This window comes from Oncorhynchus gorbuscha, unplaced genomic scaffold (genome assembly GCF_021184085.1).
Source record: "Oncorhynchus gorbuscha isolate QuinsamMale2020 ecotype Even-year unplaced genomic scaffold, OgorEven_v1.0 Un_scaffold_4092, whole genome shotgun sequence".
Taxonomy (NCBI): Eukaryota; Metazoa; Chordata; class Actinopteri; order Salmoniformes; family Salmonidae; genus Oncorhynchus; species Oncorhynchus gorbuscha.
Genome location: NW_025748195.1, coordinates 20,391 through 39,194, shown reverse-complemented (window position 1 = coordinate 39,194; position 18,804 = coordinate 20,391). Strand labels below are relative to the sequence as shown.

General features: G+C 47.0%; 1 long non-coding RNA gene across 1 annotated transcript in view; it reads left to right on the top strand.

The window, feature by feature from the left end:
* The first annotated feature begins 1,320 nt into the window (after nucleotides 1-1,320).
* The window catches only part of LOC124028412, a 29,354-nt gene continuing 11,870 nt past the window's right edge, over nucleotides 1,321-18,804 (top strand). Inside the window, exons 1-2 of the long non-coding RNA XR_006837585.1 lie at nucleotides 1,321-1,517; nucleotides 13,141-13,225. This is a non-coding gene — a long non-coding RNA (uncharacterized LOC124028412). The remainder of the gene's footprint in view (nucleotides 1,518-13,140; nucleotides 13,226-18,804) is intronic.

Below are 18,804 nucleotides of genomic sequence, written 5' to 3'. Positions count from 1 at the left end.
TTCAGAACACTACACTGTCCTTTGGCCCCAGTTATTACAGTCAGGAAAGACTCCTGCCCTGGTTATTAGAGTCAGGAAAGACTCCTGCCCTGGTTATTAGAGTCAGGCTAGACTCCTGGCTCTGGTTATTACAGTCAGGAAAGACTCCTGGCCCCGGTTATTACAGTCAGGAAAGACTCCTGGCCCCGGTTATTACAGTCAGGAAAGACTCCTGGCCCCGGTTATGACAGTCAGGAAAGACTCCTGGCCCCGGTTATTACAGTCAGGAAAGACTCCTGGCCCAGGTTATTACAGTCAGGAAAGAGTCCTGGCCCCGGTTATTACAGTCAGGAAAGACTCCTGGCCCCAGTTATTAGAGTCAGGAAAGACTCCTGGCCCCGGTTATTACAGTCAGGAATGACTCCTGGCCCCGGTTATTACAGTCAGGAACGACTCCTGGCCCCGGTTATTAGCGTCGGGAAAGACTCCTGGCCCCGGTTATTACAGTCAGGAAAGACTCCTGGCCCCGGTTATTACAGTCAGGAAAGACACCTGGCCCCGGTTATTACAGTCAGGAAAGACTCCTGGCCCCGGTTATTACAGTCAGGAAAGACTCCTGGCCCCGGTTATTACAGTCAGGAAAGACTCCTGGCCCCAGTTATTAGAGTCAGGAAACAATCCTGGACTCGGATATTAGTCAGGAATGACTCCTGGCCCCGGTTATTACAGTCAGGAAAGACTCCTGGCCCCGGTTATTACAGTCAGGAAAGACTCCTGGCCCCGGTTATGACAGTCAGGAAAGACTCCTGGCCCCGGTTATTACAGTCAGGAAAGACTCCTGGCCCAGGTTATTACAGTCAGGAAAGAGTCCTGGCCCCGGTTATTACAGTCAGGAAAGACTCCTGGCCCCAGTTATTAGAGTCAGGAAAGACTCCTGGCCCCGGTTATTACAGTCAGGAACGACTCCTGGCCCCGGTTATTACAGTCAGGAACGACTCCTGGCCCCGGTTATTAGCGTCGGGAAAGACTCCTGGCCCCGGTTATTACAGTCAGGAAAGACTCCTGGCCCCGGTTATTACAGTCAGGAAAGACACCTGGCCCCGGTTATTACAGTCAGGAAAGACTCCTGGCCCCGGTTATTACAGTCAGGAAAGACTCCTGGCCCCGGTTATTACAGTCAGGAAAGACTCCTGGCCCCAGTTATTAGAGTCAGGAAACAATCCTGGACTCGGATATTAGTCAGGAATGACTCCTGGCCCCGGTTATTACAGTCAGGAATGACTCCTGTTCCTACTCCTATCAGGGTCATGTTCATTAGGCACCAAAAGGAAACCGTCTGAAACAGAGTGAAATGGGGAGGTCCTATTGGAATGAGTTGTTTTCTGTTGCGTGGTCTAATGGATAGTTGGGACATGAACCAGATGTTTCCCTGACATCAACAGGGGCGTTTGATCCCAACATTCCAGAGGAGGGTCCATCGGCGCCCCCTCCTGGCTGGCTGGACTGTGTGACAGGGTACGACGAGCCCAAAGGGGGAGGTGAGAGACACACACATACACACTGAACTGTGACGAAGTACGATGAGCCCAAAGGAGGGGATTAGTCTCAGTCAGTTTGTCTCCTCCTTTTTCAGCTCATTCAGCTGTCTGTGTGACTCACTTTAGAACACTACACTGTCATTTAGAACACTACGCTGTCCTTCAGAACACGACACTGTCATTTAGAACACTACGCTGTCCTTCAGAACACTACACTGTCATTTAGAACACGACACTGTCCTTCAGAACACGACACTGTTCTTTAGAAAACTACGCTGTCCTTTAGAACACCACGCTGTCCTTTAGAACACTACACTGTCCTTTAGAACACTACACTGTCATTTAGAACACTACGCTGTCCTTTAGAACACTACGCTGTCCTTTAGAACACGACACTGTCCTTCAGAACACGACACTGTCCTTCAGAACACGACACTGTCCTTCAGAACACGACACTGTCCTTTAGAACACTACGCTGTCCTTTAGAACACTACGCTGTCCTTCAGAACACTACACTGTCATTTAGAACACTACGATGTCCTTTAGAACACTATGCTGTCCTTCAGAACACTACACTGTCATTTAGAACACTACGCTGTCATTTAGAACACTACGCTACTACACTCTCCTTTAGAACACCACGCTGTCATTTAGAACACGATGCGGTCCTTTAGAACACTACACTGTCCTTTAGAACACGACGCTGTCCTTTAGAACACTACGCTGTCCTTTAGAACACTACGCTGTCCTTCAGAACACTACACTGTCATTTAGAACATGACACTGTCATTTAGAACACGCCACTGTCATTTAGAACACGACACTGTCATTTAGAACACTACGCTGTCCTTCAGAACACTACACTGTCATTTAGAACACTACGCTGTCATTTAGAACACGACGCTGTCATTTAGAACACTACGCTGTCATTTAGAACACTACGCTGTCCTTCAGAACACTACACTGTCATTTAGAACACTACGCTGTCCTTCAGAACATGACGCTGTCCTTTAGAACACGACGCTGTCCTTCAGAACACGACGCTGTCCTTTAGAATACGACGCTGTCCTTTAGAACACGACGCTGTCCTTTAGAACACGACGCTGTCCTTCAGAACACGACACTGTCCTTCAGAACACGACACTGTCCTTTAGAACACTACACTGTCCTTGAGAACACTACGCTGTCCTTTAGAACACTACGCTGTCCTTTAGAACACTACGCTGTCATTTAGAACACTACGCTGTCCTTCAGAACACTACACTGTCATTTAGAACACTACGCTGTCCTTTAGAACACGACGCGGTCCTTTAGAACACTACACTGTCCTTTAGAACACTACACTGTCCTTTAGAACACTACACTGTCCTTTAGAACACTACACTGTCCTTTAGAAAACTACACTGTCCTTTAGAACACTACACTGTCCTTGTGAACACTACGCTGTCCTTTAGAACACTACGCTGTCATTTAGAACACTACGCTGTCATTTAGAACACGACACTGTCATTTAGAACACTACGCTGTCCTTCAGAACACTACGCTGTCTTTTAGAACACTACGCTGTCATTTAGAACACTACGCTGTCCTTTAGAACACTACGCTGTCCTTTAGAACACTACGCTGTCCTTTAGAACACTACGCTGTCCTTTCGAACACTACGCTGTCATTTCGAACACTACGCTGTCATTTAGAACACCACGCTGTCATTTACAACACGACGCTGTCCTTCAGAACACGACACTGTAATTTAGAACACTACGCTGTCCTTCAGAACACGACATTTTAATTTAAAGCACGAGCCTGTCCTTTAGAACACGACGCTGTCCTTTAGAACACTACGCTGTCATTTAGAACTCTACGCTGTCCTTTAGAACACTACGCTGTCATTGAGAACAGGATGTTGTCCTTTAGAACACTACACTGTCCTTTAGAACACTACACTGTCCTTTAGAACACTACACTGTCCTTTAGAACACTACGCTGTCATTTAGAACACGACGCTGTCATTTAGAACACGACGCTCTCCTTTAGAACACCACGCTGTCCTTCAGAACACTACGCTGTCCTTTAGAACACTACACTGTCATTTAGAACACTACACTGTCTTCTAGAACACTACGCTGTCCTTTAGAATACTACGCTGTCCTTTAGAACACTACACTGTCCTTTAGAACACTACGCTGTCCTTTAGAACACGATACTGTCCTTTAGAACACTACACTGTCCTTTAGAGCACTACACTGTCCTTTAGAGCACTACACTGTCCTTTAGAACACTACACTGTCCTTTAGAACACCACGCTGTCCTTTAGAACACCACGCTGTCATTTAGAACACTACGCTGTCATTTAGAACACTACACTGTCCTTTAGAACACCACACTGTCATTTATAACACTACGCTGTCCTTCTGAACACGACACTGTCCTTTAGAACACTATGCTGTCCTTTAGAACACTACGCTGTCATTTAGAACACCACACTGTCCTTCAGAACACGACACTGTCCTTTAGAACACTACGCTGTCCTTTAGAACACTACGCTGTCCTTTAGAACACTACGCTGTCCTTTAGAACACTACGCTGTCCTTTACAACACTACGCTGTCATTTAGAACACTACGCTGTCATTTAGAACACGACACTGTCATTTAGAACACGACACTGTCATTTAGAACACTGCGCTGTCCTTCAGAACACGACACTGTCATTTAGAACACTGCGCTGTCCTTCAGAACACGACACTGTCATTTAGAACACTACGCTGTCCTTCAGAACACTACACTGTCATTTAGAACACTACGCTGTCCTTTAGAACACTATGCTGTCCTTTAGAACACTACGCTGTCATTTCGAACACTACGCTGTCATTTCGAACACCACACTGTCCTTCAGAACACGGCACTGTCCTTTAGAACACTACGCTGTCCTTTAGAACACTACGCTGTCCTTTAGAACACTACGCTGTCCTTTAGAACACTACGCTGTCCTTTAGAACACTACACTGTCCTTTAGAACACTACACTGTCCTTTCGAACACCACGCTGTCATTTAGAACACTACGCTGCCCTTCTGAACACGACACTGTCATTTAGAACACTACGCTGTCCTTTAGAACACTACGCTGTCCTTTAGAACACTACGCTGTCCTTTAGAACATGACGCTGTCCTTTAGAACACCACGCTGTCCTTTAGAACACCACACTGTCATTTAGAACACTACGCTGTCCTTTAGAAAACTACGCTGTCCTTTAGAAAACTACGCTGTCCTTTAGACCACGACACTGTCATTTAGAAAACGACGCTGTCCTTTAGAACATGACGCTGCCCTTTAGAACACGACGCTGTCCTTTAGAACACTACTCTGTCATTTAGAACACTACGCTGTCCTTTAGAACACTACGCTGTCATTTAGAACACGATGCTGTCCTTTAGAACAACTACACTGTCCTTTAGAACAACTACACTGTCCTTTAGAACACTACACTGTCCTTTAGAACATTACACTGTCCTTTAGAACACTACGCTGTCCTTTAGAACACTACGCTGTCCTTTAGAACACCACGCTGCCATTTAGAACACGACGCTGTCCTTTAGAACACTACGCTGTCCTTGAGAACACTAAACTGTCCTTTAGAACATTACACTGTCCTTTAGAACACTACTCTGTCCTTTAGAACACTACGCTGTCCTTTAGAACACTACGCTGTCCTTTAGAACACTACGCTGTCATTTAGAACACTACGCTGTCCTTTAGAACACTACGCTGTCCTTTAGAACACTGCGCTGTCCTTTAGAACACTACGCTGTCCTTTAGAACACTACGCTGTCATTTAGAACACTACGCTGTCCTTTAGAACACTACGCTGTCCTTTTGAACACTACACTGTCATTTAGAACACGACGCTGTCATTTAGAACACGACACTGTCATTTAGAACACGCCACTGTCATTTAGAACACGCAACTGTCATTTAGAACACTACGCTGTCCTTTAGAACACGACGCTGTCCTTTAGAACACGACGCTGTCCTTCAGAACACGACGCTGTCCTTTAGAATACGACGCTGTCCTTTAGAACACGACGCTGTCCTTTAGAACACGACGCTGTCCTTCAGAACACGACACTGTCCTTCAGAACACGACACTGTCCTTTAGAACACTACACTGTCCTTGAGAACACTACGCTGTCCTTTAGAACACTACGCTGTCCTTTAGAACACTACGCTGTCATTTAGAACACTACGCTGTCCTTCAGAACACTACACTGTCATTTAGAACACTACGCTGTCCTTTAGAACACGACGCGGTCCTTTAGAACACTACACTGTCCTTTAGAACACTACACTGTCCTTTAGAACACTACACTGTCCTTTAGAACACTACACTGTCCTTTAGAAAACTACACTGTCCTTTAGAACACTACACTGTCCTTGTGAACACTACGCTGTCCTTTAGAACACTACGCTGTCATTTAGAACACTACGCTGTCATTTAGAACACGACACTGTCATTTAGAACACTACGCTGTCCTTCAGAACACTACGCTGTCTTTTAGAACACTACGCTGTCATTTAGAACACTACGCTGTCCTTTAGAACACTACGCTGTCCTTTAGAACACTACGCTGTCCTTTAGAACACTACGCTGTCCTTTCGAACACTACGCTGTCATTTCGAACACTACGCTGTCATTTAGAACACCACGCTGTCATTTACAACACGACGCTGTCCTTCAGAACACGACACTGTAATTTAGAACACTACGCTGTCCTTCAGAACACGACATTTTAATTTAAAGCACGACCCTGTCCTTTAGAACACGACGCTGTCCTTTAGAACACTACGCTGTCATTTAGAACTCTACGCTGTCCTTTAGAACACTACGCTGTCATTGAGAACAGGATGTTGTCCTTTAGAACACTACACTGTCCTTTAGAACACTACACTGTCCTTTAGAACACTACACTGTCCTTTAGAACACTACGCTGTCATTTAGAACACGACGCTGTCATTTAGAACACGACGCTCTCCTTTAGAACACCACGCTGTCCTTCAGAACACTACGCTGTCCTTTAGAACACTACACTGTCATTTAGAACACTACACTGTCTTCTAGAACACTACGCTGTCCTTTAGAATACTACGCTGTCCTTTAGAACACTACACTGTCCTTTAGAACACTACGCTGTCCTTTAGAACACGATACTGTCCTTTAGAACACTACACTGTCCTTTAGAGCACTACACTGTCCTTTAGAGCACTACACTGTCCTTTAGAACACTACACTGTCCTTTAGAACACCACGCTGTCCTTTAGAACACCACGCTGTCATTTAGAACACTACGCTGTCATTTAGAACACTACACTGTCCTTTAGAACACCACACTGTCATTTATAACACTACGCTGTCCTTCTGAACACGACACTGTCCTTTAGAACACTATGCTGTCCTTTAGAACACTACGCTGTCATTTAGAACACCACACTGTCCTTCAGAACACGACACTGTCCTTTAGAACACTACGCTGTCCTTTAGAACACTACGCTGTCCTTTAGAACACTACGCTGTCCTTTAGAACACTACGCTGTCCTTTACAACACTACGCTGTCATTTAGAACACTACGCTGTCATTTAGAACACGACACTGTCATTTAGAACACGACACTGTCATTTAGAACACTGCGCTGTCCTTCAGAACACGACACTGTCATTTAGAACACTGCGCTGTCCTTCAGAACACGACACTGTCATTTAGAACACTACGCTGTCCTTCAGAACACTACACTGTCATTTAGAACACTACGCTGTCCTTTAGAACACTATGCTGTCCTTTAGAACACTACGCTGTCATTTCGAACACTACGCTGTCATTTCGAACACCACACTGTCCTTCAGAACACGGCACTGTCCTTTAGAACACTACGCTGTCCTTTAGAACACTACGCTGTCCTTTAGAACACTACGCTGTCCTTTAGAACACTACGCTGTCCTTTAGAACACTACACTGTCCTTTAGAACACTACACTGTCCTTTCGAACACCACGCTGTCATTTAGAACACTACGCTGCCCTTCTGAACACGACACTGTCATTTAGAACACTACGCTGTCCTTTAGAACACTACGCTGTCCTTTAGAACACTACGCTGTCCTTTAGAACATGACGCTGTCCTTTAGAACACCACGCTGTCCTTTAGAACACCACACTGTCATTTAGAACACTACGCTGTCCTTTAGAAAACTACGCTGTCCTTTAGAAAACTACGCTGTCCTTTAGACCACGACACTGTCATTTAGAAAACGACGCTGTCCTTTAGAACATGACGCTGCCCTTTAGAACACGACGCTGTCCTTTAGAACACTACTCTGTCATTTAGAACACTACGCTGTCCTTTAGAACACTACGCTGTCATTTAGAACACGATGCTGTCCTTTAGAACAACTACACTGTCCTTTAGAACAACTACACTGTCCTTTAGAACACTACACTGTCCTTTAGAACATTACACTGTCCTTTAGAACACTACGCTGTCCTTTAGAACACTACGCTGTCCTTTAGAACACCACGCTGCCATTTAGAACACGACGCTGTCCTTTAGAACACTACGCTGTCCTTGAGAACACTAAACTGTCCTTTAGAACATTACACTGTCCTTTAGAACACTACTCTGTCCTTTAGAACACTACGCTGTCCTTTAGAACACTACGCTGTCCTTTAGAACACTACGCTGTCATTTAGAACACTACGCTGTCCTTTAGAACACTACGCTGTCCTTTAGAACACTGCGCTGTCCTTTAGAACACTACGCTGTCCTTTAGAACACTACGCTGTCATTTAGAACACTACGCTGTCCTTTAGAACACTACGCTGTCCTTTTGAACACTACACTGTCATTTAGAACACGACGCTGTCATTTAGAACACGACACTGTCATTTAGAACACGCCACTGTCATTTAGAACACGCAACTGTCATTTAGAACACTACGCTGTCCTTTAGAACACGACGCTGCCCTTTAGAACACAACGCTGTCATTTAGAACACGCCGCTGTCATTTAGAACACGCCGCTGTCATTTAGAACACTACGCTGTCCTTTAGAACACGACGCTGCCCTTTAGAACACGACGCTGTCATTTAGAACACGACGCTGTCATTTAGAACACGACGCTGTCATTTAGAACACGACGCTGTCATTTAGAACACGACGCTGTCCTTTAGAACACTACGCTGTCCTTTAGAACACCACGCTGTCATTTAGAACACTACGCTGTCCTTTAGAACACCACGCTGTCCTTTAGAACACGACGCTGCCCTTTAGAACACCACACTGTCCTTTAGAACACGACGCTGCCCTTTAGAACACCACGCTGTCCTTTAGAACACGACGCTGCCCTTTAGAATACTACGCTGTCCTTTAGAACACGAAGCTGTCCTTTAGAACACGACGCTGCCCTTTAGAACACTACGCTGCCCTTTAGAAAACGACGCTGCCCTTTAGAACACTACGCTGTCCTTTAGAACACGACGCTGTCCTTTAGAACACTACGCTGTCCTTTGGAACACGACGCTGTCCTTTAGAACACCACGCTGTCCTTTAGAAGACGACGCTGTCCTTTAGAACACGACGCTGCCCTTTAGAACACGACGCTGCCCTTTAGAACACCACGCTGTCCTTTAGAACACCACGCTGCCCTTTAGAACACTACACTGTCCTTTAGAGCACTACACTGTCCTTTAGAACACTACACTGTCCTTTAGAACACCACGCTGTCCTTTAGAACACCACGCTGTCATTTAGAACACTACGCTGTCATTTAGAACACTACACTGTCCTTTAGAACACCACACTGTCATTTATAACACTACGCTGTCCTTCTGAACACGACACTGTCCTTTAGAACACTATGCTGTCCTTTAGAACACTACGCTGTCATTTAGAACACCACACTGTCCTTCAGAACACGACACTGTCCTTTAGAACACTACGCTGTCCTTTAGAACACTACGCTGTCCTTTAGAACACTACGCTGTCCTTTAGAACACTACGCTGTCCTTTACAACACTACGCTGTCATTTAGAACACTACGCTGTCATTTAGAACACGACACTGTCATTTAGAACACGACACTGTCATTTAGAACACTGCGCTGTCCTTCAGAACACGACACTGTCATTTAGAACACTGCGCTGTCCTTCAGAACACGACACTGTCATTTAGAACACTACGCTGTCCTTCAGAACACTACACTGTCATTTAGAACACTACGCTGTCCTTTAGAACACTATGCTGTCCTTTAGAACACTACGCTGTCATTTCGAACACTACGCTGTCATTTCGAACACCACACTGTCCTTCAGAACACGGCACTGTCCTTTAGAACACTACGCTGTCCTTTAGAACACTACGCTGTCCTTTAGAACACTACGCTGTCCTTTAGAACACTACGCTGTCCTTTAGAACACTACACTGTCCTTTAGAACACTACACTGTCCTTTCGAACACCACGCTGTCATTTAGAACACTACGCTGCCCTTCTGAACACGACACTGTCATTTAGAACACTACGCTGTCCTTTAGAACACTACGCTGTCCTTTAGAACACTACGCTGTCCTTTAGAACATGACGCTGTCCTTTAGAACACCACGCTGTCCTTTAGAACACCACACTGTCATTTAGAACACTACGCTGTCCTTTAGAAAACTACGCTGTCCTTTAGAAAACTACGCTGTCCTTTAGACCACGACACTGTCATTTAGAAAACGACGCTGTCCTTTAGAACATGACGCTGCCCTTTAGAACACGACGCTGTCCTTTAGAACACTACTCTGTCATTTAGAACACTACGCTGTCCTTTAGAACACTACGCTGTCATTTAGAACACGATGCTGTCCTTTAGAACAACTACACTGTCCTTTAGAACAACTACACTGTCCTTTAGAACACTACACTGTCCTTTAGAACATTACACTGTCCTTTAGAACACTACGCTGTCCTTTAGAACACTACGCTGTCCTTTAGAACACCACGCTGCCATTTAGAACACGACGCTGTCCTTTAGAACACTACGCTGTCCTTGAGAACACTAAACTGTCCTTTAGAACATTACACTGTCCTTTAGAACACTACTCTGTCCTTTAGAACACTACGCTGTCCTTTAGAACACTACGCTGTCCTTTAGAACACTACGCTGTCATTTAGAACACTACGCTGTCCTTTAGAACACTACGCTGTCCTTTAGAACACTGCGCTGTCCTTTAGAACACTACGCTGTCCTTTAGAACACTACGCTGTCATTTAGAACACTACGCTGTCCTTTAGAACACTACGCTGTCCTTTTGAACACTACACTGTCATTTAGAACACGACGCTGTCATTTAGAACACGACACTGTCATTTAGAACACGCCACTGTCATTTAGAACACGCAACTGTCATTTAGAACACTACGCTGTCCTTTAGAACACGACGCTGCCCTTTAGAACACAACGCTGTCATTTAGAACACGCCGCTGTCATTTAGAACACGCCGCTGTCATTTAGAACACTACGCTGTCCTTTAGAACACGACGCTGCCCTTTAGAACACGACGCTGTCATTTAGAACACGACGCTGTCATTTAGAACACGACGCTGTCATTTAGAACACGACGCTGTCATTTAGAACACGACGCTGTCCTTTAGAACACTACGCTGTCCTTTAGAACACCACGCTGTCATTTAGAACACTACGCTGTCCTTTAGAACACCACGCTGTCCTTTAGAACACGACGCTGCCCTTTAGAACACCACACTGTCCTTTAGAACACGACGCTGCCCTTTAGAACACCACGCTGTCCTTTAGAACACGACGCTGCCCTTTAGAATACTACGCTGTCCTTTAGAACACGAAGCTGTCCTTTAGAACACGACGCTGCCCTTTAGAACACTACGCTGCCCTTTAGAAAACGACGCTGCCCTTTAGAACACTACGCTGTCCTTTAGAACACGACGCTGTCCTTTAGAACACTACGCTGTCCTTTGGAACACGACGCTGTCCTTTAGAACACCACGCTGTCCTTTAGAAGACGACGCTGTCCTTTAGAACACGACGCTGCCCTTTAGAACACGACGCTGCCCTTTAGAACACCACGCTGTCCTTTAGAACACCACGCTGCCCTTTAGAACACTACGCTGTCCTTTAGAACACGACGCTGTCCTTTAGAACACGACGCTGTCCTTTAGAACACGACGCTGCCCTTTAGAACATGACGCTGCCCTTTAGAACACGACGCTGCCCTTTAGAACACGACGCTGTCCTTTAGAACACGACGCTGTCCTTTAAAACACGACGCTGCCCTTTAGAACACGACGCTGCCCTTTAGAAAACGACGCTGCCCTTTAGAACACTACGCTGTCCTTTAGAACACGACGCTGTCCTTTAGAACACTACGCTGTCCTTTGGAACACGACGCTGTCCTTTAGAACACCACGCTGTCCTTTAGAAGACGACGCTGTCCTTTAGAACACGACGCTGCCCTTTAGAACACGACGCTGCCCTTTAGAACACCACGCTGTCCTTTAGAACACCACGCTGCCCTTTAGAACACTACGCTGTCCTTTAGAACACGACGCTGTCCTTTAGAACACGACGCTGTCCTTTAGAACACGACGCTGCCCTTTAGAACATGACGCTGCCCTTTAGAACACGACGCTGCCCTTTAGAACACGACGCTGTCCTTTAGAACACGACGCTGTCCTTTAAAACACGACGCTGCCCTTTAGAACACGACGCTGCCCTTTAGAACACGACGCTGCCCTTTAGAACACGACGCTGCCCTTTAGAACACTACGCTGCCCTTTAGAACACGACGCTGCCCTTTAGAACACGACGCTGCCCTTTAGAACACGACGCTGCCCTTTAGAACACGACGCTGTCATTTAGAACACTACGCTGCCCTTTAGAACACTACGCTGCCCTTTAGAACACGACGCTGCCCTTTAGAACACGACGCTGCCCTTTAGAACACGACGCTGCCCTTTAGAACACGACGCTGCCCTTTAGAACACGACGCTGCCCTTTAGAACACGACGCTGCCCTTTAGAACACGACGCTGCCCTTTAGAACACGACGCTGCCCTTTAGAACACGACACTGTCATTTAGAACACGACGCTGCCCTTTAGAACACTACGCTGCCCTTTAGAACACGACGCTGTCATTTAGAACACTACGCTGTCATTTAGAACACTACGCTGTCATTTAGAACACTACGCTGTCCTTTAGAACACAAAGCTGTCCTTTAGAACACGACGCTGTCCTTTAGAACACGACGCTGTCCTTTAGAACACGACGCTGTCATTTAGAACACTACGCTGCCCTTTAGAACATGACGCTGAATGTTATGGTAACTGTCTCAAACGGCACCCCATTCCCTACATAGTGCACTACAATTTACCAGATGTCTATGTGGCACTGGCCAAAAGGAACGCACTGTGTTGGGAATAGGGTGCCCATTTCTGAAGCAGACAAGGTGATTGACTTGGCTGTAGATTCCAGTGTTTACCCCGTCTGTGTTGAAGTTTAATTACCGAAATAACTTCATGATTGCCTTCATATGAATGACTGAAATGCTTGTATTTCCCTCAGACACGGGAGACCAGCTGTACCCTCCTCCCCCTGCCTACAACCCTCAACCTGAGAATGACAGGAATGCATCTGTCCCGAACGTCAGGTGAGACTAGATACAGTACTGTGCTATTTAATATAGAAGTGTTTACTATGTTTATTGGATAAAGAGAATTCTGAAAGAGCAGTGGGCTGGATTTGAAACCATGCTGTGAGCTGTACATCGTACATGTGCTCCAGAGTCAGCAGCTGAAGAGCGTTAAACCACTCACACTACAGTACTACTACACCCAGACTACAGTACTACTACACCCCCAGACTACAGTACTACTACACCCCCAGACTACAGTACTACTACACCCCCAGACTACAGTACTACTACAGTACTACTACACCCCCAGACTACAGTACTACTACACCCCCAGACTACAGTACTACTACACCCCAGACTACAGTACTACTACACCCCAGACTACAGTACTACTACACCCCAGACTACAGTACTACTACACCCCCAGACTACAGTACTACTACACCCCAGACTACAGTACTACTACACCCCCAGACTACAGTACTACTACACCCCCAGACTACAGTAGTACTACACCCCCAGACTACAATAGTACTACACCCCCAGACTACAGTACTACTACACCTCACACTACAGTACTACTACACCCCAGACTCAGTACTACTACACCCCCAGACTACAGTACTACTACACCCCCAGACTACAGTACTAGTACACCCCCAGACTACAGTATTACTACACCCAGACTACAGTACTACTACACCTCACACTACAGTACTACTACACCTCAGACTACAGTACTACTACACCTCAGACTACAGTACTACTACACCTCAGACTACAGTACTACTACACCAAGACTACAGTACTACTACACCTCACACTACAGTACTACGACACCCCCAGACTACAGTACTACTACACCCCCAGACTACAGTATTACTACACCCAGACTACAGTACTACTACACCCAGACTACAGTACTACTACACCCCCAGACTACAGTACTAGTACACCCCCAGACTACAGTATTACTACACCCAGACTACAGTACTACTACACCTCACACTACAGTACTACTACACCTCAGACTACAGTACTACTACACCTCAGACTACAGTACTACTACACCTCAGACTACAGTACTACTACACCAAGACTACAGTACTACTACACCTCACACTACAGTACTACGACACCCCCAGACTACAGTACTACTACACCCCCAGACTACAGTATTACTACACCCAGACTACAGTACTACTACACCCAGACTACAGTACTACTACACCCCCAGACTACAGTACTACTACACCCCAGACTACAGTATTACTACACCCAGACTACAGTATTACTACACCCAGACTACAGTACTACTACACCCCCAGACTACAGTACTACTACACCCCAGACTACAGTACTACTACACCCCAGACTACAGTACTACTACACCCCCAGACTACAGTACTACTACACCCCCAGACTACAGTACTACTACACCTCACACTACAGTACTACTACACCCCCAGACTACAGTAGTAATACACCCCATTTACATTACATTTACATTACATTTACATTTAAGTAATTTAGCAGACGCTCTTATCCAGAGCGACTTACAAATTGGTGCATTCACCTTATGACATCCAGTGGAACAGTCACTTTACAATAGTGCATCTAAATCTTAAAGGGGGGGGAGAGGGATTACTTATCCTATCCTAGGTATTCCTTAAAGAGGTGGGGTTTCAGGTGTCTCCGGAAGGTGGTGATTGACTCCGCTGTCCTGGCGTCGTGAGGGAGTTTGTTCCACCATTGGGGGCCAGAGCAGCGAACAGTTTTGACTGGGCTGAGCGGGAGCTGTACTTCCTCAGTGGTAGGGAGGCGAGCAGGCCAGAGGTGGATGAACGCAGTGCCCTTGTTTGGGTGTAGGGCCTGATCAGAGCCTGGAGGTACTGAGGTGCCGTTCCCCTCACAGCTCCGTAGGCAAGCACCATGGTCTTGTAGCGGATGCGAGCTTCAACTGGAAGCCAGTGGAGAGAACGGAGGAGCGGGGTGACGTGAGAGAACTTGGGAAGGTTGAACACCAGACGGGCTGCGGCGTTCTGGATGAGTTGAAGGGGTTTAATGGCACAGGCAGGGAGCCCAGCCAACAGCGAGCTGCAGTAATCCAGACGGGAGATGACAAGTGCCTGGATTAGGACCTGCGCCGCTTCCTGTGTGAGGCAGGGTCGTACTCTGCGGATGTTGTAGAGCATGAACCTACAGGAACGGGCCACCGCCTTGATGTTGGTTGAGACGACAGGGTGTTGTCCAGGATCACGCCAAGGTTCTTAGCGCTCTGGGAGGAGGACACAATGGAGTTGTCAACCGTGATGGCGAGATCATGGAACGGGCAGTCCTTCCCCGGGAGAAAGAGCAGCTCCGTCTTGCCGAGGTTCAGCTTGAGGTGGTGATCCGTCATCCACACTGATATGTCTGCCAGACATGCAGAGATGCGATTCGCCACCTGGTCATCAGAAGGGGGAAAGGAGAAGATTAGTTGTGTGTCATCTGCATAGCAATGATAGGAGAGACCATGTGAGGTTATGACAGAGCCAAGTGACTTGGTGTATAGCGAGAATAGGAGAGGGCCTAGAACAGAGCCCTGGGGGACACCAGTGGTGAGAGCGCGTGGTGAGGAGACAGATTCTCGCCACACCACCTGGTAGGAGCGACCTGTCAGGTAGGACGCAATCCAAGCGTGGGCCGCGCCGGAGATGCCCAACTCGGAGAGGGTGGAGAGGAGGATCTGATGGTTCACAGTATCGAAGGCAGCCGATAGATCTAGAAGGATGAGAGCAGAGGAGAGAGAGTTAGCTTTAGCAGTGCGGAGCGCCTCAGTTATACAGAGGAGAGCAGTCTCAGTTGAATGACTAGTCTTGAAACCTGACTGATTTGGATCAAGAAGGTCATTCAGAGAGAGATAGCGGGAGAGCTGGCCAAGGACGGCACGTTCAAGAGTTTTGGAGAGAAAAGAAAGAAGGGATACTGGTCTGTAATTGTTGACATCGGAGGGATCGAGTGTAGGTTTTTTCAGAAGGGGTGCAACTCTCGCTCTCTTGAAGCCGGAAGGGACGTAGCCAGCGGTCAGGGATGAGTTGATGAGCGAAGTGAGGTAAGGGAGAAGGTCTCTGGAAATGGTCTGGAGAAGAGAGGAGGGGATAGGGTCAAGCGGGCAGGTTGTTGGGCGGCCGGCCGTCACAAGACGCAAGATTTTATTATTATATTATTATATTATAATATTATATTATATTATATTATTTCATCTGGAGAGAGAGGGGAGAAAGAGGTCAGAGCACAGGGTAGGGCAGTGTGAGCAGAACCAGCGGTGTCGTTTGACTTAGCAAACGTGGATCGGATGTCGTCAACCTTCTTTTCAAAATGGTTGACGAAGTCATCTGCAGAGAGGGAGGAGGGGGAGGGGGAGGAGGATTCAGGAGGGAGGAGAAGGTGGCAAAGAGCTTCCTAGGGTTAGAGGCAGATGCTTGGAATTTAGCGTGGTAGAAAGTGGCTTTAGCAGCAGAGACAGAGGAGGAAAATGTAGAGAGGGAGTGAAAGGATGCCAGGTCCGCAGGGAGGCGAGTTTTCCTCCATTTCCGCTCGGCTGCCCGGAGCCCTGTTCTGTGAGCTCGCAATGAGTCATCGAGCCACGGAGCGGGAGGCGAGGACCGAGCCGGCCTGGAGGATAGGGGACATAGAGAGTCAAAGGATGCAGAGAGGGAGGAGAGGAGGGTTGAGGAGGCAGAATCAGGAGATAGGTTGGAGAAGGTTTGAGCGGAGGGAAGAGATGATAGGATGGAAGAGGAGAGAGTAGCGGGGGAGAGAGAGCGAAGGTTGGGATGAGAGCGAGAGGGAAAAGGATACAAGGTAGTGGTCGTAGACTTGGAGGGGAGTTGCAATGAGGTTAGTGGAAGAACAGCATCTAGTAAAGATGAGGTTGAGCGTATTGCCTGCCTTGTGAGTAGGGGGGGAAGGTGAGAGGGTGAGGTCAAAAGAGGAGAGGAGTGGAAAGAAGGAGGCAGAGAGGAATGAGTCAAAGGTAGACGTGGGGAGGTTAAAGTCGCCCAGAACTGTGAGAGGTGATCCGTCCTCAGGAAAGGAGCTTATCAAGGCATCAAGCTCATTGATGAACTCTCCGAGGGAACCTGGAGGGCGATAAATGATAAGGATGTTAAGCTTGAAAGGGCTGGTAACTGTGACAGCATGGAATTCAAAGGAGGCGATAGACAGATGGGTAAGGGGAGAAAGAGAGAATGACCACTTGGGAGAGATGAGGATCCCGGTGCCACCACCCCGCTGACCAGAAGCTCTCGGGGTGTGCGAGAACACGTGGGCGGACGAAGAGAGAGCAGTAGGAGTAGCAGTGTTGTCTGTGGTGATCCATGTCAGTGCCAAGAAGTCGAGGGACTGGAGGGAGGCATAGGCTGAGATGAACTCTGCCTTGTTGACCGCAGATTGGCTTCCAGAGGCTACCGGAGACCTGGAACTCTACGTGGGTCGTGCGCGCTGGGACCACCAGATTAGGGTGGCCGCGGCCACGCGGTGTGGAGCGTTTGTATGGTCTGTGCAGAGAGGAGAGAACAGGGATAAACAGACACATAGTTGACAGGCTACAGAAGAGGCTACGCTAATGCAAAGGATTTTGGAATGACAAGTGGACTACACGTCTCGAATGTTCAGAAAGTTAAGCTACGTAGCAAGAATCTTATTGACTAAAATGATTAAAATGATACAGTACTGCTGAAGTAGGCTAGCTGGCAGTGGGTGCGTTGTTGACACTACACTAATCAAGTCGTTCCGTTGAGTGTAATAGTTTCTGCAGTGCTGCTATTCGGGGGCTAGCTGGCTAGCTAGTAGTGTTGTTTACGTTACGTTGCGTTAAAAGAACGACAATAGCTGGCTAGCTAACCTAGAAAATCGCTCTAGACTACACAGTTATCTTTGATACAAAGACGGCTATGTAGCTAGCTATGTAGCTAGCTACGATCAAACAAATCTAACCGTTGTACTGTAATTTCTACAGTATTACTACACCTCACACTACAGTACTACTACACCCCAGACTACAGTACTACTACACCCCCAGACTACAGTACTACTACACTTCACACTACACTACTACTACACCCCAGACTGCAGTACTACTACACCCAGACTACAGTACTACTACACCCCAGACTACAGTACTACTACACCCAGACTTCAGTACTACTACACCTCACACTACAGTACTACTACACCTAACACTACAGTACTACTACACCTCAGACTACAGTACTACTACACCCCCAGACTACAGTACTACTACACCCCAGACTACAGTACTACTACACCCCAGACTACAGTACTACTACACCTGACACTACAGTACTACTACACCTCACACTACAGTACTACTACACCTCAGAGTACAGTACTACTACACCTCACACTACAGTACTATACTGCTTACTACCCCCCATACTACAGTACTACTACAGTACTACTACACCCCAGACTACAGTACTACTGCACCCCAGACTACAGTACTACTACACCCAGACTGCAGTACTATACTGCTACTACACTCCAGACTACCTTGATAAAGATGAGCTAAAAAGACTGTATTAAGTAAA